Raw genomic sequence first — 27678 nt, forward strand, 5'->3', positions numbered from 1 at the left:
ATATATATATATATATATATATATATATATTTTTTTTTTTTTTTTTTTTTTTTTTTTTTTTTTTTTTTATACTTTGTCGCTGTCTCCCGCGTTTGCGAGGTAGCGCAAGGAAACAGACGAAAGAAATGGCCCAACCCCCCCCCCCATACACATGTACATACACACGTCCACACACGCAAATATACATACCTACACAGCTTTCCATGGTTTACCCCAGACGCTTCACATGCCTTGATTCAATCCACTGACAGCACGTCAACCCCTGTATACCACATGACTCCAATTCACTCTATTCCTTGCCCTCCTTTCACCCTCCTGCATGTTCAGGCCCCGATCACACAAAATCTTTTTCACTCCATCTTTCCACCTCCAATTTGGTCTCCCTCTTCTCCTCGTTCCCTCCACCTCCGACACATATATCCTCTTGGTCAATCTCTCCTCACTCATTCTCTCCATGTGCCCAAACCATTTCAAAACACCCTCTTCTGCTCTCTCAACCACGCTCTTTTTATTTCCACACATCTCTCTTACCCTTACGTTACTTACTCGATCAAACCACCTCACACCACACATTGTCCTCAAACATCTCATTTCCAGCACATCCATCCTCCTGCGCACATCTCTATCCATAGCCCACGCCTCGCAACCATACAACATTGTTGGAACCACTATTCCCTCAAACATACCCATTTTTGCTTTCCGAGATAATGTTCTCGACTTCCACACATTTTTCAAGGCTCCCAAAATTTTCGCCCCCTCCCCCACCCTATGATCCACTTCCGCTTCCATGGTTCCATCCGCTGACAGATCCACTCCCAGATATCTAAAACACTTCACTTCCTCCAGTTTTTCCCCATTCAAACTCACCTCCCAATTGACTTGACCCTCACCCCTACTGTACCTAATAACCTTGCTCTTATTCACATTTACTCTCAACTTTCTTCTTCCACACACTTTACCAAACTCAGTCACCAGCTTCTGCAGTTTCTCACATGAATCAGCCACCAGCGCTGTATCATCAGCGAACAACAACTGACTCACTTCCCAAGCTCTCTCATCCCCAACAGACTTCATACTTGCCCCTCTTTCCAGGACTCTTGCATTTACCTCCCTTACAACCCCATCCATAAACAAATTAAACAACCATGGAGACATCACACACCCCTGCCGCAAACCTACATTCACTGAGAACCAATCACTTTCCTCTCTTCCTACACGTACACATGCCTTACATCCTCGATAAAAACTTTTCACTGCTTCTAACAACTTGCCTCCAACACCATATATTCTTAATACCTTCCACAGAGCATCTCTATCAACTCTATCATATGCCTTCTCCAGATCCATAAATGCTACATACAAATCCATTTGCTTTTCTAAGTATTTCTCTGAGGATTGGCGGAATGCGTGCATAGTGCCATTGTACAAAGGCAAAGGGGATAAGAGTGAGTGCTCAAATTACAGAGGTATAAGTTTGTTGAGTATTCCTGGTAAATTATATGGGAGGGTATTGATTGAGAGGGTGAAGGCATGTACAGAGCATCAGATTGGGGAAGAGCAGTGCGGTTTCAGAAGTGGTAGAGGATGTGTGGATCAGGTGTTTGCTTTGAAGAATGTATGTGAGAAATATATATATATATATATATATATATATATAGTCACTTCCAAATGATGGTTGTAGTCTGTTGTGGACGTTTGTTAATCATTTTTCCAGGTTTTTCGTATCCAGTTTTTATCTGTTGTTGATTGGTTTCCTGATATTTTCTTCGTCCGGTCACTGTCGTTAGCTTGTCAGTTGCTTTTCGTTTTCTACTTCCATTTGATGGAACTTTGCTGTTGTTATGTACTTTCTACCGTTTTCTACATGCGTTTGCCGTTGTTATCCGTTAACAGACGTGCATACCATCGCCTGGTGATGTTATCTTTTGCCTAAGATTGCCCACTGTTTTTAACTGTTACCAGAGACATTCATAGTCAGTTATTAAGTGTTGCTTGTCAACATCTCGGAGCCCGCCTTTGTTTGCTGTCGTTTACCTGTCGTTGAGAGAACTGATCTCCGATCCTACCATTGTTGTCGCCCACTTGTCGTGGAGAGAAGTCACACTTAAAGCCCGCCATTGTTTGCTGTCGTTCGCTTGTGATAACTGGCATCGCAGCTCACCATTGTTGTAGTTCACTTGTCGTGGAGAGAACTGGCCTCAGAGCCCACTATTGTTTGTTGTCGTTCATTTATTTGTGGAGAAAACTGGCCCCCAGAGCCCGCCTTTGTTTCCTGTCATCCTTTGTCGTGGAGACAACTAACCCGCCGTTGCTGTCGCCGAGCGTCGTGGAGAACTCTCCCCCCCCAAGGCCGCCATTGTTTATTGTCGTGCACTTGTCGTGGAGCGCCCTGGACTCGACTCCTCTACCACGGGCGTTAAAGGCGACGGACGCGACACCTGCGCCATCGTGAGCGGCGCTCGGCCTGCCGGCTCTAACGCCACAAACAGCCCGAGTTAATGTCAGAGCCTTTTTTTTTTTTTTTTTTTTTCAACAGGAAGGCCTTCCAGCAACGGCCAAAAATTGGCGGGATCCACCAACCCGCCCAGATGGCAACACCGGCCTAACCTTGGTCAGGGGTGTTGAGTGGCAACTCTTATTTTGTTTGTTTCTTGTTCGGACGCTTGTTGTGGTGTATTATTATGTGTACTTGTTGGGTTAGGAAGTGATTAGTATCACGATAATTACTGTATTAGTGTTGTATTAATACCTGTAGTAGGAGGAATAGTATTGTTAGACCCTCATTACCTATACATTAGCCGTCCTCATTACCTTCTTTGTCATTATCATCATCATTCCATCAACGTCATTAAAATTTACTCGGGTTACGACATCATTACCATCATCATCCAGTATTGTTTTTAGTCTTTTCCGCCATTATCATCATTATCAACAATATTATTAGCGGTATGATCATTATTGTTACATAGCCACCATTGTCATCACATCATTAACATCATCATTAGTTGCATTATCATTAAGCCGTAACCATTCTCAGGATGATCATTATCATCATGATTAGCACCACTGTCATTAAACCTGTTCGTGTCATAACCTTTCAACGTTCCACCACTGACACCAGTGTCTCCTCCTCCTCCTCCTCCTCCTCCTGCTGTTCTTGGTAGTTTACTGCTTCGATCCTCCTCCTCCCTCCTCCTCTTCCTCCTCGCCTCTGGGGTCCCACCCAACCCCCGGGCCGTTACTATGCCTGCCTCTCTCACACCGTGCTCCCCCCTCCCAGCCCACTCTCGCCATCAGGCAAGACTCACCACCCGCATCTCTCCCCACCCTCCCTGAACCCCCTCCCACGGCAACACCCTCATCTCTCCCCCAGTAGATCCCTGACCCCTTCCCCAGCAATACCCTGATCTCTTCCCCAGCAACACCCTCATCTCCCCCAGCAATTCCCTCACCTCTTACCACAAGAACACCCTCATCCCTTCCCCAGCAACATCATCCTGACCCCAGCCTCCCCCAGCAACACTCTGACCCCAGAGGAACCTCCGCCCTTCAGAACAACTTTATATAAAATGTTCTGATCGTCAGTTGTTAATCAGAACAAAAAAAATTGTAAAGTGTAAATAACTTGGGAAAGAGTTTTCATCAGTAACTGGCGAGAAAAACTTTTGAAATATAACTTGTGACAAGTAACTTAAGAAACAAAAGTTTTTATTAGTATTTCCAGCCATAAGTTTAGGACACTAACTTTTCAACAATAAGTTTTAGCCCCATAACTTTCCGCCAAACTTGGGCAAGGCAAAGTTACCGGCACGTTGGCATCCCTGTGGTCGTACTGACGACCCCATGTCACGGTTGGCAGCCTTGTGGTCGTCTTTGAAGGCCCCATGTCACAGTTGACAGCCTTGTGGTGTACTGACGACTCCATCTTACGGTTGGTGACATTATGTCACGGCAGCCTCGTGGTCGTACTGACGACCCCATATCACGGTTGATCCTGTGATCATAATGACGACCTCGTCTCGTTTGGCAGCCCGATTATCGTACTGACGACCTCATGTCACGTTTGACAGCAGCCTTGTGGTCGTACTGACTACCTCATATGATGGTTGGTAACTCTGTGGCTTTACTGACGACTTCTTGTCACGATTGGTAACTCTTTGGCCACACCAACGACCTCATATCACGGTCGGCAGCTCTGTAGTCGTACTGACGACCCATATCACGGTTGGCAGCCTTGTGGTCGTACTGACGACCTCTATGTTATGGTTGGTAGCACTGTGCCACTACCCCATCTTCGCTATTATCACCGTCAGTGTTATGATGGCTAATCACCATACCTACTATCATTATCATCATTAATCACCATACCTACTGTCATTATCATCATTAATCACCATACCTAGTATCATTATCATCATTAATCACCATACCTACTGTCATTATCATCATTAATCACCATACCTAGTATCATTATCATCATTAATCACCATACCTACTGTCATTATCATCATTAATCACCATACCTAGGCCAATCCTTTTCTTGGTTACCGTAAAAAGAATTTCTGATAAATAGGATTAAACGTCAATGATTTTTTTTTTTTCATATAGAATATCTTGAAAGTTTTTCCTCCCAGGTAATTGGTCGGTTGACCTCTGACCTTTGATTTATTTGTTTACAGGTGAGTGTGGGGCAGTTGGCGAACACCTGGTTAGTTGGAGGCTCGCGGCTAGCCAGGCTGTAACACGCCGCATCCTGGGGTAAGCTGCTGCTGCTGCTGCTCTGCTCACCACGGGTCAAGGGCGAAGTCAGGTTCAACTTTGGGAGAAGGAGAGTGAGGGAAGGGTGGGGGTGTGGGGGGGGGATGGTGATATTTCCATGGATGGGGGAGGGGGGGAGTTGCTTGTGTGTGGCCATTTTTTTTAATGGTTGAGATGTTGTTGTTGTTGTTGTTGTTGTTGTTGTTGTTCTGTGTGTGTGTGTGTGTGTGTGTGTGTGTGTGTGTGTGTGTGTGTGTGTGTGTGAAATAGTTTCCATAATTGTTAAGTAAAGTGTAAATAACACGAGTTTCAGTGAGGTGAAACGTAACGTTACCTCGTTTTTGAATTTAAATCTGTGACGTGGAAGTGGGTTGGTTGCTCCCTCCCTTACCCTCCCCCCCGTGCCTCCACCCCCAGCAGCCACGGGGGCTGGCTGTCTGCGTCCTCCAACACCAGCGCCGCCGCCGATGGCCGGCCATGAGGAATGGTGGTTACGTTGCCACACACGACCTGTAGTGTTGACTCAGTGGGTGGCGGAGTGGTCCGGCCGGTTCACGACGATGCCCAACATCTCGGTGTGGCGGGTTCGATCCCCCGTCATAACTGTGGGACATATGAAAGTCTAGGCACAACATGTTATCTTTGAGTGTCATGAGTATGCTTTTTTAAGCCTCTTCACTTACACACAATTTATCCAGCCTTCTCTTTATTATAAGCGGAGTTCACTCTTTCGTAGAAATCTAAGATTTGTACCATCCCCTCCCCACCTTGCTCTGAATCCGTGTTATCTCTAGCTTTTTCAACTTTGGCTTTGTAAGTGATAGTCATGCATTACTTTTTATCATTATCTTTTCCAGTATCTTACCTTACTTGTCAGGTGGACGGGTCTGTACTTGAGATTAACGTTCCATTCTTACTTCCTGAAGATTGAGTACAACATGCTAACCTCCGTCCTCTTCCCTGGCACTCTCCCTTCCTTCAGCCACATCCTGAACGCTATCATGTGGCTTGTCAAGGAGATCTACACACATCTTCAGCACGTACGGTCAAACTTCATTAGGACCAGATCCCTTTAAGAGTCCGTTCGTGTCCTTTCCAGAAATCCCGTCGCTTTCCACGAACTCCCATCTCGTTCCATCCCACTAGTGTCGGGTATGTAGTGTCTTCTATTGTGATTTTTTTCTCTCTTTAACTTGTTCAAGGTCTTGGCATATCTGTACATAATCCTCTACAACCTTTCCCTCTGAATCCCTTCGCCTGATTTAGCTGTTGTGTGACTGGCTAGACTTGTTTGCTGCTGATGGACTAACAGACAAGTTTTGGATTATCTTGTTTTGTCTGCAGTGTTCTTTTGCTGTGTTTCCGTGTTCCTCCCCCCCCCCCCCTCTTTTTTTTTATCTTTAATCCTGTCGCACTGTCGTAGCTCCTGTTGTGTGGTGGATAGGGAGGAACGCCAGGCGAGGGAGGTACAGGGCTGAAGTTGTGATGTTCTTGAGTTCAGGTGGAGGGAGGCCAAGTGTCCAGTGTCGCAGACCGTGAAGACAATGGGTGGAGGATACGATGATGGTTGTGACGTGTTCCCGCCAGCTGAGTTGGCCGTCCAGAGTGACACCCAGAACTTTGGTGGACTGAACGACCTGGAGGAGGCTGGAGTCCAGTGAGACGGTAGACGTGGAAGCTTGGTGGACTGGACGACCTGGAGTGAACTTGGGCCTGATGAGATTCTTATTGTTTGAATTTGATATTTTTCCTTGTTTAGCTTTACAGGTAAGTATCGAGACTACAGAGGAGGGAGGTCTACAGTGTATGTACGTAATTATGGGCTATATGTAGTGATACCGACGCTAATATATATTAAGTTACATGATCGTGGACGGTTACGCCACACACAAACAAATCACAAATACACAGAGTCTCAGTATCCCATTCCTTAATCTTAGGTATACGCTCATGTATACACATATGTATACCCATGTACACACAACTCCAGCTTACGTGTGTATTCACGCCTCAGTCTGATTGTGTGTGTGTGTGTGTGTGTGTGTGTCGGTGCTGGGGCACACACGTTCACATGAACGTGCAGGGGTGTGTGTGTGTGTGAAGGGAGGGGGTGTGACGCGGGAGCTGGGCCGCTGCCTCCATCCCCCTCAGACAGGCCAGGTACCAGCCCCGTCCACAGTGACCCCCGGGCCTCCCCAAGGCTGACCCCTGACCCCTCACGGCCTCTTCCCTCCCTCCTTTCAGGCCCCTCCTGCAGAGCCCCCCCCCCCATTTCCAAGGGAATGGGCAGCACTCCTAACACCCCCCTCCCCCCGTCAGTGGGGGTGTGTGTGAAGGCCGGAGTAGAGATAAAGAGATAAGAAGAGATAAAGACAGTAGTTCAGCTGGTAGTAATGACCATCCGGACGACCCCCAGTGGTCGGAGCCCATGTGGACGACTAGGTTATGGTCGTTCTCCTTCACCTGTTGTTCCACCTCCAGCTGGTGCATCTGTTCCACCTGGAAGCTTCCATGTAGTCAGTATGAGCCGTCAGTGCCCCCTCCCCCACTACGCTCTCTCCACCTGACCCCCACGCCGCGCTCATCCACCGCCTCCACCACCCCCTCCCTCCACCTCCACCCTCCCCTTCTCCCTCACATTGATCTCCACTTTTCCCCACCACTCCCACCCCGCCAGCCCCCGTACCCCTCCCATTACCTGAACTCTCCACGTTAACCACACGTTCCACCACCACCTCCACTTTTCTCTCACGCACTCACCAGGTCACTTACACACCAGGTCACTTACACACCAGGTCACACTCACCAGGTTACACACATCAGGTCACACACCAGGTTATTCACTAATCACTTTACAAACTTACCAGGTCACACACACACACACACACACACACACACACACACACACACACACACACACACACACACCGGAAGGAGCGCTAATCTACGCACTAGTCCTCCGGACGAATGTGGTCTTTATATTCCTGGAAAAGATAATCGGAGAGAAAATGGATGACTTTACTAGAGAGGAAAAATTACGTGAGAGACAGCAAGGTTTCCGACTCGGAGAAAGGAAGTCTTGTGTTATGAATTCTAAGAATTCTACAAGAGAGTGAAAACTCTGTCTTAGGCCGAAGGTTAAGCTAAGTGGATTATTTGCGTCTGGACTGCCAGAAAGCCTTTGACGCTGTACTGCAATGGAGGCAGATTAAGAAGCCTGGTCACCGAGCTGGAATAAAGGGGGTGGGGGAGAGACACTCCTTCGCAGGATAGATGACTATCTAAATGGAAGCGAACAAACAACACACGTCAGGTGGAGCCTTTAGAGAGTGGGTTGGGGGTCACGAGTAGATTACCACAGGGTTCCTTCTTGGAACCGTTACTCTTCTTGATCTGTGTGAATGACTTACCGGGAGATATGGAATCCCACGTGAATATAGCTGCAGACTATGCAAAGGTCATTCAGGAAGCGGAGAGCGAGGAGGACTACCATCAGCTCGCAAGATGACCTTCATAGACTTCCAAAGTTGGTCTGGTACCCGAGCGGGTAGTACCTGTAGTATACTTCCCTGGGCGGTACCTGCTACCACAGAGAGAGAGAGAGAGAGAGAGAGAGAGAGAGAGAGAGAGAGAGAGAGAGAGAGAGAGAGAGAGAGAGAACGTGTCCGTACGTGGAGCTTCTGCCAAAAAGGCAAGGGCTAACGCGTGGCGCTCACCGCATCTCTTGCCTGTTAGATCATGCCGTTTCTCTCAGCGGCCACTCCTGCAGTGCAGTCAAGTGTATGTTCAGCAGGGGCTGACCTCATCGGTGAGCGTAAACTTTGAAATATTTCTCTCGTCAGCTGTGTGCCATGCTTGCCTAATTTTCCTGGAGCTGCATTGATTAATCTCCGCGAGTTCCTGTGCCGGACAGATCGTGTATTTTCGTCCTCTCTCTTTTTGTATCACGTTACCAGGAATGACTCAGGATAGTTCGCTATCATCCGCATGCAGAGGGACTCGTAGACATTATTTGTTTTTGTATCTCTTTGCTGCCAGGTGGGTGTTATGTACCACTCTTCTCTCCAGACTGTAGAGTTCAGCCAACCATGACAGTTCCCGTACCCAAGTCCATCACATTAATTGTGAAGTGTCTTTATATGTTTTTCTCTGATATGTCCCGTGGGTTTAACTGGTGACCTCACAACCGAGTAATGTACTGTTCCACTTCTCATATGTGTTCATGGAACAATTTTGTTATCAGCTTTCCATCTCTTGTTGTAAAAGTTCTCATTAATATCACTGTTGGCTTGAGAGCACTGCTATCGTACAGGCCAAATGATGAGTGGTACGATAATAACTTTAAACAAGAGACAGACAACTGATGATGAAATTCTTCAATGATATGTGTAAGTTGTAGAACGGAATATTACTGTATTGTTTGGTCACCACTCACAGCGGTGGGAGTGAACTTCTGGAACACTGGAGCTACCACGAGGGACTGAAAGTAGTTGAACCATTCAGTCTAGGGAGAGAAGAGAGAGAGAGAGAGAGAGAGAGAGAGAGAGAGAGAGAGAGAGAGAGAGAGAGAGAGAGAGAGAGTATGAGGTCAGGTCATATTATGAGGAAGGACTGGCCGACGGAGGTCATAAACAGGTCATTTTGAGGTCACGGGGTCAATTTTTTATTACATAGGAAGAAAGGAGGGAAGTGGGGGGGTGGGTGGGTTAGAACAAGGTGAAAGCACTGAGAAGGATGTAGGATTGGTGTGGTGGTTGTAGAACGGGTGTAGTGGGTGTAGAACGAGTGTAGTGGGTGTAGAACGGGTGTTATGGGTGGAGGACGGGTGTGGTGGGTGTAGAAAGGGTGTGGTGAGTGTAGGACGGGTGTGGTGGATGTAGAATGGGTGTGGTGGGTGTAGGACGGGTATGGTGGGTGACACCTATGACGGGTGTGGTGGATGTAGAACGGGTGTGGAGGGTGTAAGACGGGTGTGGTGGGTCTATGACAGGTGAGTTGTGGGTGTAGGACGGGTGTGGTGGGTCTAGGACAGGTGTATAGTGGGTTAAAGGACGGGTTCCTCTTCCCTGAAGTACTCACCTGGTCTGGCCGTAAGTGTACGTCCCCAACCGGGTCTTGCCTCAGCACCTGGTGGGGCCTGGGTATGGCATGTTGTAGAACTCGGGTGTTAATCCCCACAGCTGAGGTTGTCAGTATTGTTCTTAAAGGTGACCAGCCATACATAAACACGCGTTCACGGGATACGTCTCACACGGACGCACGTATATTTGCTCCTAAAGGACGGTTGTAGACTCATGACTGATTATAACTGCCAATAAAGTATACAAGTTACAGAAGGTTACGTAAGGTCAAGTATGGGTCAGATGAGGTATGGGTTCGGGTATCCTAGCTATGGGTAAGGTTACGGTAGCTATCTCTTGGATTAGACACAATACAAATCTCGTCACAACAGCGAGTCTTTCCGGCAATGCGCGGAGCGTCCCTTGGCGACGCACGTATCGTCTGTCTGGTGTATGAAATGCACTGCTGTGTGTGTGTGTGTGTGTGTGTCTGGTTGGAGTGGGGGAGGAGAGGGGGGGGGGGGTTCAGCGGAGGGACCACCGTTACCGCCATACTTGCTGTGAAGATGTGCATCGCCGCTCAACCGCTAGGGCGGGCGGGAGCTGCCCTCGACCCCGTCTGTGTCCGGGGCTGCCTAGTTCTCAGCCGTCGTAAGGGCTCCATGTAGCCGGGCCAGGCGCTGGCTCGGCTATTACTGGCGAATTATTCACCGGCGTGCAGGCAGGGAGGGGTCAGCCGTGGCCTGTGGACGGAGGTGTGGGTTGTATCGGGACCTTCGGCAGGAGTGTTGATGGCGTGAGACGGTTGGTTGGTTGGGCCGGCTGGCCGACGAGCCGTCTCACCGTTTGTTTGTTGGACTGTCTCATCAGCAGCACAGTACCTCATCCTTGTTCGTGTTTGTTTGTGTTTTGTGGGGTTTATGGTTATGCGTCTGCAGTGGAGACCATGCCATATCGGCCTCTGCGTTTGTTAGTCTTTGTTCCTATGGGTTAGGTCAGTGTTTCCTTAGTGTTTGTTTTTGTTCGCTCCAAAGAGGGTCGTGTGTCATAGTCTGTGTAGTGATCGTAGCTTAGTTTGTGGTCGTTAGTGTTTTCGTACGCCACTGATCGAGTATCCAAAGGTTGTTTGTGTGGATTTCAGTGGTTTACGGTGGGGGTACTTAATGTTTATGTACTGTGTTTGGGTAAGATACTTTATCTTCGTTTGTTTACTAGGTAGTTACGCTTTCGTATAGTTATTCTAAAGTTGTTTGTGTCGCTAGTTTTAAGATCATTAAGTCTAGATATACATACACAAAGCATTTCAGTAATAGCATGGATGAAGGGTACATGTCATTGTTTATGTTGGGGTGTATTCTGCTTAGCTTGGGTCTTTGACTTGTGGATGTGCTCCCTGTTGTGTATGTTAATTTGTGTATGCGAACGCACCTATACTTCATGTTAGCATGTACACACGAGTTCCTCCCTCCCACTCTCTCTAGAGAGAGAAAGAGAGAGGGAGCCCGTCTCGTGTTATCATTAAGGTCCCAATACGCAGTTACGCTTCCTCCACTTTGTTTGGTTGTTGTGATGAAGCCATCGTGGTATAATTCCCCACCCTCCCCTCCTCTCCCTCTCACCTGCCTCACCCCCACAGTAAGTGGGGTTCACTCTGGCTGTCATCTGTGTACCGGCGGACCCGCCAACCCCCCCTCCTCCCCCCAACCCCTTCCCTCTCTCTCTCTCTCTCTCTCCCCCCACCCTCCTTCTTCCCCTCTGAGCCAATATATCGACCTCCCCGTCCCCCTTCCTCCCCCAAGCCCCACCCACGCCAGCCAGCCCCCAGCACCCCACCCCAGGCCAACCAGCCACTCTCAACATCCCTGACAGATGACCGCACTATCCGCGTTCGCTGTAGCGGGGTCGGTGAGTGATCCAGGGGCTGGTGAGGGAGGGAGGAAGAGTGAAGGCAGGAGGGAGGGAAGGAGGAAGAGTGAAGGTATGAGGGAAAGGAAGGAAGACTTGAGGGAGGAAGGCAAGAGGGAGGGAGTCAGCCATATACCGATATGTAGTATTATGATACCTTCATGTATGCGTTTATCTGTCCTTCTCAGCCTCGGTATTATCTGTGTTTATAGATGAAATACATCTCTTAGGCGGTCGAAAGTTCGGGTAGGCATTGTGTATTCATTGTACGTTACCCACGTGAGGGCGGGAAGGAAGCAGGGAGAGAAAGGGACACACACACACACACACACACACACACACGGAATGACAGGCTTGGAGAAAGTTGAGAGAGAGAAGTTAAGGAAGAGGTTAAACTTTGTGAGTTTTGGAGGAAGTCGTGTGGGCCAAACTTGACCAGTCATTAGCAACTTTGAGGGGGGTGTGCAGTGTGAGTGTGGATGACAGAGTCTTCGAACCCCTCCCCTTATGACAGCGTGAGTGAGTGTGTGTATGTGGAATGGTTGAATGTGTTCGTGAATGTGTGAGTCAGTGCGTGAGTCGGTGTATACTAGTTATCTGATCCCAGGACGGGTGTTTCCAAGGAGTCCCACTGCACTAAAGCTGACATACCCGTTTAAACGCCCGGTGCTCCAGACCTAAACAACAATGAAAATTCACCAGCAGCGCATCCATCGCCAGATGATATAGCAAGTCATTAAATCAGCGACCTCAACTGGGCACTCACAGTCGTAAATGGACGACAGAGAGAGGGAGAGAGTGAGAAAGAGAAAAAAGTTTTTAGAAGTTGCGAAGTTGGCATCGGACAAGAAACATTGGAACGCCGGCTCGTGTGCCGAGCGTGCAATAATCTGACTTAACTACATATAACTTGGTTCGCTCCCATGAAAGTTTGTGACGGCGTCTTGGCCCACATACGTTTGTTCTGTCTCTTGACCCTCGCGAGATTTTCATTACTGCATGAACTTACGTATAAAAAAGAGGAGTCGGTCTGTATGTGTGTGTGTGTGTGTGTGTGTGGGAAGAGTATTGTGTATATATATAAGATGATTGAAGTTATATTGATCAACACACCCCACATGTCGGTCCACGCTACCCCCTACCTCATCACACACACACACACACACACACACACACACACACACCGTTCCAAAATGAAAGTCTCGAACATTAGGAAGAGAACCCGTCCAAGGAAAATATATTATCCATCCAACATCGGCTCTTGGCTGACCCCGAGCCTTCTGCGCCCTTCTTGCTCGCAGGCCGCACCATTGCCACCAAGGATTCACACGGGTAAATGTATGTGTCATAATCCATCTGATATTTCATTATTGATCAACTCCCGCTGGTTATTATGAATGGTAATTGGGAGATTTATCGATTGTCTTATGCAGATTGTATTGATTTAGTCGATTTAATCGTTGTCAATACAGTTGAAATTAAGGGGATAAAAAAGGCGTAATAAAAGAGGACGTTGGCAATGCTAACAGGAGTGTTGCCAACCTGCGCCAGTATTTTGTGTCGGGGTCGGAGTGTTGCCACATGGCTTCCATTATTACAGGGTGTTGAATGCCGAATTTTGATATTCGTCTGAGGAGGTGTGCTGTTGCCATTTACGGCCCACAATTTTTTGTTTATTTAGTTTAGTGGACGTGTTCTCCGACTTATGGACTGGCCGATCTTAAGACGACTATAATTTGGGAAGTTGTAATGCCTTTTCATTATCTATCACAAGATTGATGAAAGTATAAGTCTTAAGATTATTGATTGGTCTTAAGAAAATTCAGATTAATTAATCGTAGTATTTCTTCTACTCTCTGATAAAGAGTCCTGCCTAATCTTAGTTCCAGATACACTCCCTCTTTACCTGAGAACATTATGGTAAAGAGATCATGCATTTACGAAAGCAGTCCTGTATATACGCGGATGGAGAAAATGACGGGAACTAAAATTCGGCAGCAGTCATTGCGTCTTGCTTGGGACCAATTGTGCGTTGCAGAACACCACCCAATTTTTCTCTACAATTTTTCTTTCTTCCTCTGTTCGAGCATACAAGTTACAGTGTAGCCTCGCTGTCATAATCACCGATACTGTTTTCTCTCATGGTTGTACTTGTAGCGCGGCAGCTTCTTCTGGTTATAGTTATATATAGTAGTGAAGTTCAGTAGTGGGGAGAATAATCACCGAGAGTCACTCGGGTCTGAAGATGTGACTATTGGGAATTTCTCTCGTTCTTTTATTATTTTATCCGACGGTGATGCATTGTGGGTTTTTTATGATGCGCCATTATATATCCCGTCGCACTCCCCTGCATTGAATAGTCGCTCGCGTTGGGGAAACTTAAATGCTAGTTTAAATATACGTCGTGTGTGTGTGTGTGTGTGTGTGTGTACTGGTGGATCTGTAGTGGAGTAGTGGCGTCGATATGACGAGGCCGGACATGGCTACATAGCGGCGCGCCAGTGTCAGCCTCAGCAACCGTAACCCTTTGTTACTCGGACCCTCCTTCACCCTCCCACACACACACACACACACACACACACACACACATTATATATCCTTGTGAAGCTACCCTAGTCTAGAATGACTGGCATATATTTTTATACAGATTTCTACTTTTACTGTGAAGTTTTTCGAGCATATATATATATATATATATATATATATATATATATATATATATATATATATATACCTCGCAAACGCGGGAGACAGCGACAAAGCAATATATATATATATATATATATATATATATATATATATATATATATATATATATATGGGTGTTTGTGTGTGTGTGTGTGCTTATGAAGGAAGTAACTTGTTGATGAGCGTGGGTGGTAGGGTAGGGAATGTGAGTTAAGTTAGCGTAGGACAGAAGAATCACTTGAGACAACGGTCGTGCAACACACCACTCGCTCCGCTGACTCAAGGACACACCGACGCGTCGGCCCGAGCTTCCTCCACAGCTCCGTGGTTTGTCGTCCACCTCTCTCTCTCTCTCTCTCTCTCTCTCTCTCTCTCTCTCTCTCTCTCTCTCTCTCTCTCTCTCTCCTCTGGCTGGCCCCAGTAAAGTCAATGAAAGATCATGACGAATAGTTATTCTTACATATCGCACATGCTTTACCCCTGGTATGTTAGGTAGCGTTGCATGCGTGCGTGACTCGTACATCACGTGTACACTGGGGTTCATCGTGCCTTACGTGTATGTAGTAGCGTGAAGGTGACGTGTGCTTGACGTGCAAGTGACGTGGAGACAGCCCGTCCGTGACGTGGTCCCCCAGGACGGCAGCGAGGGACGGAAATGCTTCTCTGAACCCTTGGTATTTCGCCACGTTAAACGCCCCCCTTGTGTGGGCTAAAAATATACCATGGCTGATGTTCTGTGTGTGTGTGTGTGTGTGTGTGTGTGTTTGTGTGTGTGTGTGTGTGTGTCTATGTAAATATGTGAGCACGCGCGGGCATATATATATATATTAGACGGATGAGAAAGGAGAAGGCAGCAGACAGCAGGAGGGGTGAGCAGTTGAGAACCCAGCAGAGCAGGTCGACCTCTGCCGTTCCTGTAGTTGCTATCGGGGTGACGCACATCAGCCCCCATCAACCCTCTCCCCCTCCACACCCCCGACGGCCGGATGTCACGCAATATCCTTACGCAGGCGTGACGCCTCTAGCACCGTCACGGGGAGCCAGGAAGGTGGGAAGGGGGGACGCCTCCTCCCGCCTCACCTCCCAACACACGTGATCCTGGGGGGGATGGGGAAGAGGGGGGGTCGGAACTATAGCCAGAGGAGAAGAGAGATTTTGATGCCTCGGTGTGTGTGTGTGTGTGTGTGTGTGTGTGTGTGCCCAACTTCGTTAGCTTTATACTTGCCTCCTCTGGCAATGCTTTGTGTTGAATGGTCGCTCATATCTCTAATTACGTTATGGAGGATCTTGACTTATTTTACCTAAGTGTGGCTTCAGTGGCTTCCATGTTCTACTCGTTTCCCTGACGATGGTCCATGTGACCGTCTTGTGCGTAAATTTGTTAGTCCATTATGCCCCTTGTCTCCCGTGTGGTGTGTGGTGTCTGCCTGGAGAAGGACTGGCCCATCCCAGGTACAAACTGGCACAAGTTATCGCCTCCACATATTTATCTTTCCTCACTAGAGGGAGGTGTTCCTTCCATCTTCTGACCTTACATCAGGTAGCTCCTCTGTATCTCTGATGACTGATCTTGATCCATATCACGTCGTAATTTTTGACGTTCATGAGTGTTATGAACTGTGAATCGCATGTTGAACCGTAGAGATGTTTAATATCAAAGATTTTAGTATTGGATTTTTATTCATTCATTTCTGATTGTGTCTGTAGATTGTATGACACGCTGTGGTGGTTTCTGTGTCGGTAGGCTGTATGGTACCGTCCAGTGGTTCCTGTACCGACCTTTTTCATCACTCTACTCTTGACCTTTCCTTAGGTATACTCTGACTCTTTATCTAGCGAAGGTCTTGACCTTGGCGGTCACGAGCAGTCCAGAGCGACAACGTTGGCACCCTTCTCCCTTGCTCGCCATTTATGACGCATTGTCTGCCGACCATCAGCTCATCGCTCGAGTGTACAATGGTTGTTCAGTGGTCGAAGAATTTTATGAGTGCCTGTTGGAGAGAGATAGAGAGAGAGAGAGAGAGAGAGAGAGAGAGAGAGAGAGAGAGAGAGAGAGAGAGGGGGGGGGGGGACCTGTAGATAACGGTCTAGGTGCAGTATGCATAGCGATAAGATACTCCAGAAATGCTTCAGGGAGAGCGTCTGAGCCAGATAGTGAGCGTGTGAGTGAGAGTAAGGGAGAGTATGTATGTGAGTATGAGTCTGTGGGGGATTACTGTTTATGTGTTATGGGGAGAGAGTTTTACTGAGTGGCCCCGTCTCTTAACCTTGTATATATGTACCATGTCTTTAATTACACACACACACACACACACACACACACACACACACACACACACACACACACACTAGCCTAAGCTCTGTGTGTGTGTGTGTATTACATAACTAAGCTCCCCAAACAATCAACCCACCAACAAACCAACAAACCTGCAGTGGCTGAAGTACACATGACCAAGTGTTCTGTCCCTAGCCCAACCTACACGGAAAGACTCCCAACTTTATTATTGTCTCGAGTTCCCAACATTGGGATATTTTAATATCGGCCAAAGTTTGACAGTGTTGCGGGGTAAAGAAACCCTCACTGAGGTTAGAATCATTCGTTTCAACTTTGAGAATAAAGTTGTGATTTACTGTCGGGTACCGGTCGTTAGACTGCTCGTTAGCCGACCTGAAATAGTGGTTATCTAGATTGTTAGGGGTTTAGGTCGATTGTTAGTGGTTAGTTGGGTTGTTGGTGGTTAAGTCGGTTTCATACTTGGTAGTTACGTTGTTTTTGGCATGGTGGATTGTTAGTGGTCAATTGTACTGTCTTGTTTGTTTTCTAGCAATGCTTGTGAGCATTTGTGAGTACAGTGACGAGACGTATTACATAACATTGTCCATGACTGATCATACCTTACTCCTGTACCCATCTGAAGTTATAACTGGACGATGATAAGGTATATATGACAGCAGTGTACCACCGTTGTAAATGATAATTTACGTGTTATCGGAGTTAGGTAACTTTCTCATACATCTGATTATAAGTTGACGCAATGTATTACCTCTTCCTGATAACTTACTGTACCAGTGTATAACTGACATATGTAACTGAATAACTTGAGTCAAAAGATGTATTATAATACTTGTGATATAAGGTATATGTCTTAGTATATGTACTTCCCCATCCCCAGGCATTGGCAGGCAGACCCCGAGTTATAATCTACAGGACTAATATATAAACTATTGATAATTTTCGTATAATCAGTGAATATTTTCCATTTGCGTACGTTGCTTCTGGGACTATAAATACTTTTCTATGATTTATACTTCTTTGGTATCATTTTATGCGGATCAATATCGACAACGAATAATTTTCCTGTAATGTACGATGTTTATTTTTTGTTCATTCGTGTACTGGTGTTTGTCGGCACCGAAAGGAATTCGTGTTCTACCCGTTTCACCTTTGAAGAAAATCTATAGATAGTTTTACCTGTAAAGAATTTTTGTAGTACAGAGTCGAAACATATCTGCTTAGTGGTCAGAAGCGAGCTTATTGTGGCTAGTTGGGAAGACCCCCCCTACACCTTGATGTTATTTCTGGCAACATAACATCTAAACCCGTCATAATGATAGAGTTATGTGTGGCAACATGGCAACCACTCCCTCATGATCGCATAGTATGTATGGCGACCTACTCCGTCATGATGGCAACCACTCCCATGATCATGCAGTATTCATGGCATTTAACTCCGTCATGAGGCTGGAGCTATGATAACAAGGCAGCCTGTAGCCTCATGATGCTTAGGGCATGGCGGCGTCCTCATTATAGAGATGCTATGGCACCATGGCAACTCACCCTGTAAAAACAGTGGCTAAATGTCAGCGAGACGCTCTCGGCAAAATAATGTTTTGTGACATACGGCGAGGCGTCTGAAATGTTAGTGTTGACGAAGGTGAAGGAAGGATTAACATGAGTTAAGGTGACATGAGGTAAGAGTGAGGTTAACATAGGGTGAGAGTAAGGTTAACATAAGGTAAGAGTAAAGTTAACATAAGGTGATGTAGTTTTAACACAGTTAACCTTCCTGAGCGTCATTTCCCCCCAACGTATAAACACAGCAAACATTCATTCACAGCAGGAAAGACTTTGCTTATTTATATCCTAAACAGTGATTTCAGGGTCAAAATTTTTCGTGAAGGGAAAACATAACATCACAGTTGCTTATGTGAAATACAGAAGTAATAGCAAGTTATGAAGCAGTTGTAACATTATGTGGTTGTAATAACACATTATGTACCAGTGATAGCATTATGTAGCAGTAATAACATTATATGACGCCGTAGGAAGAGATTATGTAGCATTAGCAACGTTAACATATTATGTAGCTATAATAATATCAGATTACGTAGCTATGGTAAAGCTGGGTATCTGTAAAGAAAGATTACGTATCTAATAACATTATGTAACTGATGACAAATTACATAGCAATAGTAGCATTATATAGCAGTGATAACACGATGTAACAGTGATAAATTATATAGCAATAGTAACATTATATAGCAGTGATAACACGATATAACATTTATGACAAATTATATAGCAATAGTAACATTATATAGCAGTGATAACACGATGTAACAGTGATGACAAATTATATAGCAATAGTAACATTATATAGCAGTGATAACACGATGTAACAGTGATGACAAATTATATAGCAATAGTAACATTACTTATTAGTAATAATATTATGTATCAGTTGCGGATGATTAAGCCAGGAACCATTCGGCACACGAGCCATGACATGACCTTTAGCATGACCCTTGACGGTCAAATTAAAGGTCACAACGTCACACCCACGCTTTACTGTCGTGCTCGAGGGTTGTACCGTCGTGTTCACGGGTCGTACCGACGTGCTTCATGGTCGAGGGTCGTACCGTCGTGCTCACGGGTCACATCGTCGTACGCAAAGGTCGTACCATCCGACTGAACGGATTGAAGTTATTCACTTGTTTTTATGGTCAAGAGCGATGGATGTGCCATGAAATACCAAATGTGTCTTGTGAGGCGAAACCTGAAATTAACTGTGTAGAGCCAGACAGACAAACGTGTATTGTAATTGCTCCAAGACTTACCTGGTCTCTGACAAAGAAGAAAAAAACATGAATGAAAATATAAATACCCAACGTAATTCAGGTCTGTCTTTCATACATCATTTTTCAGCCATTGTCTACGTATATTTAGTCCAAGACGTCTAAATATAACATTGTCGGGAGTCTGCGGAGTGAATAGTTTTGGGATTAATTAAGTCTTCAGTTCTTCATGAATTGTGTACAGAACTGCGAGTGGCTTTGTTAGATACAAATAGCGAATATATATCTGCTTAAAGTCCTCACCCAGGACACTGCAGTGGTGTGGCACGCCATGCGTGGTGTTAGTTACTGTATCAGTAGAGCTTCGTAAAGCTGTAATGGTTTAACACGAGGGAGAGTAGGTTTAACATGAAGAGGGGGAGATTAACATGAGGGAGAGCAGGCTCAAATTGAGAGAACGAGGTTAACATGGTGGACAGTTAGGTTGTTGAGTGACACGATTAACAGCGAGAGTATAATTAACGTGAGTGACAGCAGGGTAAACATGAGTGAGAGTATGGTTAACATGAGGTAAGGTAAACATGAGTAAGAGTAGCGTTAACATGATAATTTTTTTTTTTTTTCACGTATGCGGCAAGAGCGGCGAGTTTACTGTGAGCAGTGACGCAAAAGAGGATACAGAGTGGGCAGTGATTAAGTTAAAAGTTGAGGAAGAGCATTTAACATCAGAGAGTCGGGTCAACATGAGTGAATAGGCTTAAGATGAAGGAGAGTAGGGTTAACAGGATGTGAGAGGTTGACAAGAGACAAAGGGTTCGGCAGACTTGTAGTTGTGAGAAGGGGGTAGGGAAGGGATGCGGGGAGGAAGGGGGGGGGGGGCAGAGGCGATGTAAGAGCCTTAGGGAGAGGGTGGGGAAGTGAGAGGCAGCGAGGAGAGTGAGGGGTGAGAGAGAGAGAGAGAGAGCTGGCCTGGTAAAGGTGGGAGAGTAGTACAGTGTGACGCCCGCGGCCTCTGGTAGCGGGAAAGAGGGAGAGCAGAGGAGAGAGGGAGGAGGAACGGGGTGGGGGGGGGGGGTGGAGGCGTAGAAAACGGCGGAGGTGGGTGTGGGGTACTGGTGGGGGAGAGAGAGAGAGAGAGAGTGGTTGGGGTGGGGGTTGGTTCATGGGGGGTGGGGTGGGGGGAATGTGAGCCTAACCTTGGAGGTGGTGGCCAGTGTTGCCTTACGCCAGCTTATCTGTCGTCTTCCAACCCACCCCCCCTTCCCCAGTCACTGTGACCCCCCTCCCCTCAATCATTGTACCACCTCCTCCCAGTCATTGTGTTCTCACTAACTCCTATGACCCTCAGTCATTCTGATTATAGGCGATATGACGGCTTAAGATCATTGTAACCCTCGTTATTTTGATCCCTCGTCATAATGACCCAGTCATTATGACTTCACAAGTCTGTGTGACTAGTTATTATGACCCCTGAAATCATCGACCCAAACCATTATGACCTCTGAGATCAGCGTGACCCCAGTCATATGTCCCTTGTGTACGTAACTCCTCTCCAAACTCCGAGCCAGTTGAAGTTCTTTGTTCTGGGATTTCTCGTGTGACGTTGTAGCTGTAAACACTTTATAGTTTACTGACAGTTTAGATCCAAGTTCTTAATATTATCAATCTTGTGTTCACTTTTGGAATGCTATATCTTCTCAAAAGACTACAGGTATGTAACATCATATTACGTAGCTGCTATTTTCATGAAGTTTATATATATATATATATATATATATATATATACATATATATATATATATATATATATATATATATATATATGGGTAATATATATATATATATATATATATATATATATATATATATATATATATATATATATATATATATATATATATATATATATTAGCTTATTGTGGTTACCCATTTCTGTTTAAATGTTTCGGTGCCGTGTGGGAGTTTTACACTCATGGGACCCCAGCTTTGTGTGTTTGTTATAGATTACCTTTGTTAGTGGCATGAAAGTAGTTGATTAATTGAACATACATTTCGTAGGTGGTTTAGGTAGCAAGTGATTTATGAAGGGCAACACTCGACACCCATCACTGACGGGCACCACATGCGAAATCAGTCTTAATTTGTAAAGACGATAGATTTTGGGTTGGTTAGAGCCTTGGACTTGACACTTACATATTGAATATAAGATTAGAACAGGATGTTAACACTTATATGTCTCCGGAGGTAGATATAATGAATGTGTTCCAAAATGTGATATAGGTTTCTGTATAAGAACAAATTCAATTGAAGAGACTGCTGTTCAGGAATTGCTTGGGTAATCACGAGAGCCAAAGGATTATCCAGCAAGCGTTTATTAAGTAGTGATTCGCAGATCAGACATACAGACAGTGAGTACACATATAATTCAGTGATTAAAGGAAAAGAAAATACTCCTAATCAGGTGTGAATGTTTGTTTCATCTGCCATGACGCAAAGCTGGGCCTTATACGGTTAAGATTTAACGTGAAACCAAAAGTCCCAAATCGATTTAGTGCCGTGCACCACACTGTCCTAACTTAACCAAACGGAGAACTAACTTGGGATGAACTTAAGAAGACAAGGGGTCACGTATGCTCTCTGTTCTCATCTCCTCAGCGAAGGAGGTTTTTAGTCGTCCCCAGGAGCCGTAACACACAGTAGGACACTGAAGGTCGAAGAATAGCTTTATAAATATGTATGCGCGGGGACCCACCAGCCACCCAGCCTTGCTGCTCCTCCTGTAATACGAGACGAAATGAAAAAGGAAAAAGAAAATCACCCGGACACAGGTACACGTTTACTTTGTCGAACTTCTTAACAGATAAGATATTGGTATGTCAAGTAAGTAAGAAGTCTGTCCGTGTCGTTTAAAGAATGAGTGGACAATAAATCAGAATAACCCCAAAGCTAGATCCGATATATATATATATATATATATATATATATATATATATATATATATATATATATATATATATATATCGCGAAGCTGAATGTTTACAATGAATTGTTAAATTTTATCTGCTTATGTCATTAGTTGAACAATAAGGCTTATGGGAGAGAGGCGCGGGACTCCAAGGCCAGTCATATTAAGTAATGGACGCTGAGGCACGGAAACAACCCGGCCGTCTCAAAATTACCTCTATCCATTGCCTGCATAAGACTTTTAAGGTTTGTATTGAATTAAAAAAGCGAAACTGGCATCGCTTGGTTTTAAAAGACACTGAGCTCTACGTCAGGGCGTGATAAGGGAGGAAATTGGCGGTGCCAGGGCGGTGAAGGGCTGAATGAGGAGATATGGCAACACTGCCGCCAGATCCTTGTTTTGGAGGGCGGGAGGACGCCAGCCACGCTCCCCGTTTGTTTGTTTCCTCCTCCACCTCCTCCTCCTCCTCCTCCTCCTCCTCCGCTCGGCTGGGGTTTCTCGGGATACTTACGTTAGTGTTTCGTACTACCTAAATGGCCCTTCCCTTGTTGCTCCGCTGTAGGTTTGCTGCCACTTAAAGGGAGGTTATTAATACGTAACTTGTATCTTGCTAGATGGTTTGATTTCGGATACCGGAAGAATTTTTAAGCCATCCACAATTTAAGTATTTTCCGTATATGAAATGTTTCATGACTTTATTTGTATCACTATTCAGATGTACATGTTAAACTACATAATTCTCGGCAATAAACGATACGTGGATTAATATGATTACAAGGATATAGTGATTATTAATACACCAGCAACTGGCAGAGTAATAAATTCTCGTGGGCGCGCCATACGGACTCGTCAGTCGTGTGAATATTTAACTGTTAAATGTATATTGAGATTAAACTGCTGGAGTTTCTAGATAAATGTTTATGGATTTTATTTTGTTAAGCCTTTGTTCACCGATGAATGTCTGGTGTATGCGTGTGAGGGAAGTGTGAATAGTTTCATTGGTATAAATGAATGGCAAGACGTCAAACTTTACGGCATATGCCATAGTTAAAGTCACTGATTGGTGGCAACGTCCGTATTTGGACAGATAAGAATATATTTATATATTTTTAGTTGTTGTAGATAAAGAGTAGGTGGTAAGTGGTCTTCCAGATATGTAAATATCACACAAGCCAGTTGGTCTTTGTTTTTTGAGGAAAAAGGAACGGATCACGGAGACAGGTGCCCACATCAAGGTCAGCCCTCATGGGAAGAAATTAGTGTCAGTAGCACTTCCCACTAGAAAAGGTGGTCCTTCCTACATCCCATAAACTCAAACTCCTTTAAAAATGAGAAAAAGCGCCGGCAGTTTAAAAAGAAGTTGGGAATAATGAGTGATGGAAACTGACTGAAGATATAAAAATCAAGTCAAGTGAGCGTGGCTGCGGTGTGGGGATATTAGCGCGATGTTAGTTGGCGAAGTTTGTGTCATGTTGGCTGGCGAAATTTGCGTCATGGCTGGCGGTATGTGGGATATTGGTTGGCGAAGTTTGTCTGATGTTGGCTGTGGAAGTTTACATATGATGATTGATGAAGTTGGTGGCGAACTAAGCGATATGTTAACGGAAGTTAGCATTATGCTGATTAGTGATGTTAGTTAAATCTGATACGAATTAGTGTAGGCTAATTGAATAATCAGTGATGTTAAGTTGACAAGCAGGTTGTTGGTTTATCATGAAGGCGGTAACTTAACGCGATGACTGACCGACGAAGTTATATTGCCAGAGTTAGTATTATAGGATGAAATTAGAATGATATCGGCTTTTTTAAGTTAACGTGATGGCCGGTCAGATCAGCTTGACTTTCCTAGATGCTGAAGATGGTATGATGACTTCTGGACTTAGCGTGATGCCTGTCCAATTAGCGAAAAAGTATGATGTTCATTAGAGGAATTGTTTTGATAGCTGACGAAGTAAGTGTGATATTGCTTGGCGGAGTAGGCGTGATGTTGGCTGTTAGGCAAAATTAATACAATGATGCCTTGCAAAGTATGATGCTGACTGCCTAGCAAAGTTAATGTTGCCTGGCGAAGTTAGTATGATGTTGGCTGGCGAAGTTAGCGCGGGAATCTTAGCGACGACTGAAAGCCCCCATCCCCGCCACACACCACCCCACCTGCCCCACTGCCCCTATGTCCCACATCTTCCCTCTACGGTTTCCAGTTGACCGACCTTTGTAGTATGTTATTTTCACGAAGTATTTTAGGACGTTTTTGGCTGGATTATAGGGGAAATAGAGAAAGACAGAGTGCGATAGGGTTATTATTGTATGTGTTGGTAATACTGAGCCGCCATGACGGGGAGTTGGAGTTGCCAAGTCGGCGAGAGGAGCTAATTCTGGAGGATATCACCATCCGAATCTTAGTCGAGCAGCCTCCTCTAGTGTCCTCCAAGTGGGGTTGTTGGGATAAAGGTTCTCAAGGCCTTGATGAAGTCAGCCATACGTGGCGGCGGGGTGGGAGTACTCCCTTTTTTATACTAATAGACTAATGACAAAACGTGGCAGGTCGATGAAGCAGCCGATGCCACCACTTGCACCAGGAGCGTGACTGGCCGACTCACTTGGAGGGATCTCTGACGTGACTGTTGGGTATTTAAGTGGTGGACCAGTTAAGCATCAATTTACGCCGTTGTCTAAGGCTGAAGCTAGTCGTATGTGCCCGGCGGTCGGTCGATATTGATGGATGGCGCATTGTCCTAACTTTTCCTCGTCATCAGATGGCCTTTAAGGAATACGGTTTGAGGTCATGTGGAAACTTTATCGAACATTTAATTACTTTAAAGGGCACAGCAGACATGCCTTATCTTGGAACCCGGAATGGATCACACGACCATTGTATGATCATTTTGGGCAGTGATGCACCAAGAGAGTGCTGCGGCGACGAGGATGTCCACGAAGCTGGTTTCAAGGGCATCCCTCATGGCAGGGACGTGTCAGGAAGCTCGCAGTATTTTCCCGCCAATTTCAGGCGGCGCAGCCAGGGCCGTGCGCTGCCAGATGTACAATGGCAGACGACAGCACACGACTGGGAATAACTATGTAGTCACTCGGCCGGTGACACATCTGCTGGCTGAGTAATGTACATTGAATACAGATTTACGTTGGATTTTTTATCCGCTTTCAATTGGCTTCCATGCTAGAGAAAGAGAGACACCTAAAATGTGTCCGCTTTAATTTATCAATAAAGAGTTCGAGTCAGCCTTGGCGGTGCGCACTCGTCCTTTTAATTAAGCGATGATCACTGTGGCTCCATGTATGGTATGTGTTCTTCCCGTCACAAGATACTTTATTATATTCGATGAAGCTTCCCTCACAGATTGTATAGCCTGGACACTATTCATTTGCGGTCAAGTTGGCAGCTTTACAGTGATTGCACGGTATTATATACCATTCATTCGGGTATAAGTCGCGGCTCATGTGATTGTATTGCACACCTCTGGATTCCCAAGGTACTGCACACTTGCTCGTGTAGTTGTAAAGTATTAATAGATATATTGCTGGGGGTCTCGCTGATCGATTCCTTGCAGGTGTTTCGGCTAGCGTAAGTGGTACTGTGTCGGCCAGTATCCACGTAGCTATAAGATAACACGTTATCAGTACCTATCAGCTCGTGGGCTTGTCATGTGGGTGTGTGTCGGTCGCCGTCGAGGCATATGGAGATGACTGGCTGTCCGTCTTAATGCCTCAGCAAGTTGACTTTACATCTACTGCATATCATATGGACCGTGATCATATGATGCTCAATGATCGGCCAAGATCACAGTTCCATTAATCATACGGCCAGTAAGCGCAAGGAAAATGGTCGCAGGGCAAGTGATGAAACGGCCAGCGATCACACAGGCTTTTGTTCCCCGACGAATATATATGAAGAGAGGCGGCGAGTGGGAGTGAGGAAGGCGGTATGCGACTACCGCCCTTACTGAGCCCCGTCGTGCGCGGGAGACGCCATCATTACTGCCGGTCACCGGGGTCGTGCTAGGAAATGTTGCATTCATTGTTGGTTATCGTGGGAGTACATCCTTGATGCCTTGAAAGTGCGCCCATAACACCTTGAGCGCGTGTGTGTTGCCATGAATGTACATCCATGGGGGAATGCTTTTAAAATGCTTTAAGGGGACTTCCACGATCCTTTCAGAGTCTCTGTTGTGTCTTACATTGGTTGGAAAGCAGTCATGCAAGGTTTTTTTTCTTGTATTAACGATCATTACAACTGTTTACCGCACCCGTTGTCGTGAGGCAAGTAAATGCTGGGGAAGAACATTGTCCGCGGGCTGGATGTCGGTTTGGCGATATTTTTAGGAACATTTTATAAAGAGAGGAAACGGTTGCCAATTTGCTCATAAAGGGTCGTCGCCTGTTTAATGTATGATTAAGTGGGACATTTTGTATACCGTCACTTATGGAGGGTTGTGAGATCGTTTGTAAGGTGTGATAGACAAATCACCTCTTTCCAGGAAACGCTCAGCATCTCTCTTGGTAGTGATGGTATAAATTGTGAGTAATGAGTTGGGTCGAGGCATCATAGTTCGTCTCTTGACGTGGTTTTATTATTCCAGATACTGCGGACCGGGCCAACAGCACAGCCCGTGTGTGTGTGTGTGTGTGTGTTTGTATATATATATATATATATATATATATATATATATATATATATATATATATATATATATATTGTCAGTGGTGTTGATGAAGGAGTAATTTTGATGGCTGATTTAAGTGATGGCTTATGTATTGACGAGCAGTTGTCGGAGGATGGTAGGCACAGCAGGAAAAGTGTGTGAGTTGAGGGAGGCGGTGAGAGTAAGTGGAGGGCGTAGCAAGTTAAGGGCAGACCTAAGGCGATGCGTGATACCGGAGTTGGGGGATCTGGGTGGGCAGGTCAGTAGCCGGGGCACCAGCAGCAGCGGCCACAACCTGTCTGTGGGGGGATCAGCAAGGCTAACCTTACTGCTCATCCCCCCCCCCCCCTCACCACCACCACCACCTACTCTCTTGCCCCACTCCCTGGCTGTACCCGGCTGGGTGCACCGTGGGGGCGGCCGGCTGAGGGAAGCACACACACACACACACACACACACACACACACACACACACACACACACACGTCACTCGGGGAAGGCAGAGTCACACAGATGTTAGTCCACTCGCCTCTAGTTAGTCACGCTGTATCCTCATTCTAGCCCCGGG

At 45.8% G+C, this 27678-nt stretch overlaps 1 protein-coding gene across 8 annotated transcripts in view; it reads left to right on the top strand.

Annotated features, from left to right (window-relative positions):
• The window catches only part of CtBP (C-terminal binding protein), a 135992-nt gene that overhangs the window by 20826 nt on the left and 87488 nt on the right, over nucleotides 1-27678 (top strand). For 2 of the 8 annotated variants that reach the window (XM_071675551.1, XM_071675548.1), the window contains exon 2: nucleotides 4680-4758. The exons of the other annotated variants lie outside the window; for them this stretch is intronic. The gene's annotated coding sequence lies outside the window, so the exon portion shown is untranslated. The remainder of the gene's footprint in view (nucleotides 1-4679; nucleotides 4759-27678) is intronic. 8 annotated transcript variants of the gene reach the window in all.

The sequence above is a fragment of the Panulirus ornatus genome, chromosome 21 (genome assembly GCF_036320965.1).
Source record: "Panulirus ornatus isolate Po-2019 chromosome 21, ASM3632096v1, whole genome shotgun sequence".
Taxonomy (NCBI): domain Eukaryota; kingdom Metazoa; phylum Arthropoda; class Malacostraca; order Decapoda; family Palinuridae; genus Panulirus; species Panulirus ornatus.